Source organism: Oreochromis niloticus, linkage group LG23, assembly GCF_001858045.2.
Source record: "Oreochromis niloticus isolate F11D_XX linkage group LG23, O_niloticus_UMD_NMBU, whole genome shotgun sequence".
NCBI lineage: Eukaryota > Metazoa > Chordata > Actinopteri > Cichliformes > Cichlidae > Oreochromis > Oreochromis niloticus.
In genome coordinates, this window is record NC_031986.2 from 36,605,417 (window position 1) to 36,609,225 (window position 3,809).

The following is a 3,809-nucleotide window of genomic DNA, read 5'->3' on the forward strand; positions in this document are numbered from 1 at the left end:
CCAGAATCGACAGAGGTGACAGCCCCAAAGCCTTTCCTGTGGCCTAGCTAATGTCCACACCAGAAGTGCAACCTTTGCAAAGCCCAGCCGCGGACAAAGGCGGGACGAGAGAAGCTCCGTATGTCGTCATCTTTGAGTAATGGTGCTGGAACAAAAGGCCGAACTTGAACAGACAAAAGCTGGTAATCTTTGTTGTGAGAAGAGTCAGCTTTAACTTGAAGTGAGCAGGGGTGATATGGACACAGTTTACTTACCGTGAACTGAGAAAAACGTGCTCTCCACGTCCACAGATCACAACATTAAAACCGCTGACAGGTGGAGTGAGTTATAATATTTTTACAACCTTGGGTCCTGAAATTCATTTTGTATGTTATGTACCACCCACGTGAAAATTCCACCACAAACACTCCCCAGTGGCTCGTGAAGTTTAACAGACAAATTTGCGTTTTATTCCATCCCACCAGAGACACAAACAGAGAAGGCAAGGAAGAGGAACAGGAGAGAGGATTCAAGGCTAAAGCATGACCAGAACGAGACTTTATATTCAAGCAATGTCAATGAAAGTGTATCATAAAAGCTGTATTTTATCATCACAGTGTTCTTGATTTATTTTCTACTTGAAGCTACTTCTAAATAAGTTTGGAACCTAACACAATGTCCCAATTGAGCTTTTTCAGTTTAATTTGTGCTGGCTCATCTTTTCTGACCTCCTGCCTGTAACCTGGATATCAATCTCACTGCATCATCAGGATTTCTCGCTTCCTTAAAAGCTTCGAGAGGACAGACGAAAGAGGAGGCGGCAGGAGGAGCTATAATCGAGGCTGGATGGGCGTATCTTTTGTGAAGATGTATAAAAAAAGTGGTGCATACAGCAAGGCCCTGCTCTCCTCCTGATGCATGTTTGGAAATGAGACAGCTTTGAATATTATGTACTAAGAGGCATTTCACAGGCACACTTCCTGTTTTATTTTGGAGTCTTCTGTTGCTTTATTTTTCCCACCTCTGATTTCCTGATTGAATTCTCCTGCGTCTTGTTTCTCAGTCACACCTCTGTATATATCCAGTCCTATCTCCCCCTCAGCCTTTTGTTATTCTTTATGTTCTCTGTTCCTTTTTGATATTTTTAAAGTATCAGCCACTGGAGCTGTGGTATCTCACTTAGGTCCTCTGTCGAAGCACCCTATCTATGTCTCGATATGCCTTCATTTGGCTCTTAGTGTCATTTTTATGTCATTAATTTATATGGAGATAAAAAGGGAGGCCCAGTTAATTCTCTGTGTTGTGTCTGAGAACACAAAATATTGTCTCCACCTGTAAGAATCATTAATACTAATAAGCACGTGCAGAATAATCAGGCAGCTGCTGTGTAAGTGGGAGACGGTTATTATAAGAGCAGGCTTATACTTAGAGGCAGCACATGGCTGACGCTCAGTTGTCATCTTGAAATGCAAACCAAACACTTTTAAATAGTATTTATAGTTGAGTGAGAATGACTCTCTGGTAAGCCAACTGACTTAATGAATGCACACAGTCCTCTCCCGTTGTATAAGATGAAATAAACCTATAGTGCGGATGGAGTGACTGTAAGTTGATGCAGCAGGTACCGACATGCAGGATTGTGCCAAATATTGGTTATGGCGCAGAGGAATTACGAGCGTCTTGTTGTCGTCTGGCATCCTGCGTCTGCTTCCCAGACTGAACTCATTTACTCAGGCTCATTCACTTTCTCAGATGCCTCAAAAACCTTCTGCCTTTTTTCCTTGGATTGAGTATCGGTTTCTTTTTTCTATTCCTTAAAAATGCCCTGTGAATTCAATCATGCAAAAGAATTCAGTGAGTATCCGTCTTTTCTTGGTTTCGGTGATAGGCTTAATTTAGTCTTGGAGAAAACTTCACATATTGGAAACAAGTCACAATCAACTACTTACAGGAGAAATTAGAGATGACTAAAGCTGGGATCAAACTTGCTTGAGGACTTGCACGTTCCAGAAAATGTGAGGTACTAAATGGGAAACAGCATGGCTAAAACGTGACAAGTGCCAAAAACTGCATTTCTTCTAACGGCCACTTGAGGCAGACTCTGAAAGCGAGTCATTCCCCACAGACTCTGATGTTAAAGCTGCAATGAAAATTACACCCTAGTACAAAAATGGTTTGTGTCTCTATAGCTAAATCCTCTTCATAACAGCAATATCGAGACAGTTTTTTGATATCGTATCCATTTGGACTTTTAAAGGCTTAAAATTAAGGAGGCGGAGCCACTTTGTCTGACACCTGGGACAGGTAGCTGCAGCTAACAGCTGTCTGCTGGGAGTCTCCTCACCAAATTCAGTCACTGAGCTGGAGCTGTTGAATGTTTTGCAGACTTTAAAAAAAAAAAAAAAAAAAAAAAATCATAGTACCCAAAACCCAGAATTTTTAAATATTCAAAGTGAAAGTAACTATATTTACTCAAATACTATTTAGTAACATTTTGAGACACTTATAGTATTTCCAGTCTCAGGCAAATAATATACTTTTTTACTTTTTTGTATAACAAGTTGAGCAAGTACTTTATAGATTATGTTTAATATGCTAGCACATGATAAAAAATAAATAATAATGGAAAGTAGATACGATTTTAGTTGACTTTATTTTTGATATTTATGTTTTCTAATACTTCTATGCATTTACATAAGTAAAACTTTCAATAAAGTTATTTTCCTTATAGCAGCTTATTTATAACATTGTATTTACTAGTTTTTAGATCTGAGTACCACTTCCACCTCTCTAACAATGTCATTTAGCAACTAAACATATGGCTAAATAGGCAGTCTATATTTCTAGCAAACTACCAAAATGTGACACTTTTGATCATAAGAAGAACTTGATCACAAATCAAAATCATAACAAAGACAAATACCAAATAAGGTATAGTTAGTGGGCTCAGTAGTGTAGGTGAATATGTGAGATGAGAAGTTCTGAATGCCATGAACCAAACGCTCACTAACAAACCAAATGGATGTCTCAGAGAGGCAAGGACTCCAATGACTGAGCTCCAGTGGAGTGCTTTGAAAGAGCACCAGCACACCAGGCCCAGGTGTTGGCTGTGACGCCTCCACTGAGTACCTACAAGAAAAGCTGCCACACAGACAGGAAGGCGGGGCAGAGAGGGTCATCACAACTCGAAGAGTCTGCAGATGACCAAAGTTACTCCAAATTACCCTCATGGGGGGATATGCATTTAGTACCAAATGTTAAGTCAATTTTGCCAAGAACGTTAATCCCAAAGATCATGACTCCTCCTCCTCTGTGGATCATGAATATAAAAAAATAGGCTTAGCTAGTGAAACATTTTGTCTGGACCAACATGCCAATTAGCCAACAGGCCAAATGAGCGAGCCAGCATTCTCATCAGCTCCTATAACACATTTGTAACTAATAAAAAACAGATGATGCATGATAATAATAACAATCAGAGGAGCTATTAGAGACGCGAGTGCAGCACATGACTGAGAAAGCGGCCCATCTGCGGGTGGTGTGTCTTTAATGAGAGCCAAGTGTGTCAGAGGATATTTTGGGATGGCAGCAGCAGGGTCTGGGAATACAGCCATCAGCGGTGATCTGGGTGACCCTCGGTTGTTGTGTCTGTGTGACAGAAAAGCTCTGCTGCTTTGTGACTGCCAGAAAGTTACGACAGCTGCCCGTTTGATCTCTCCTGCCCTCATACCCAAGATGTGATAACTGCTTCTCAGACATCTGTTTATACATCCATATTTAGTGGAGCTGTTGAGGCATCTTTATACAGCAAACCAGTGGTAATAAAATAC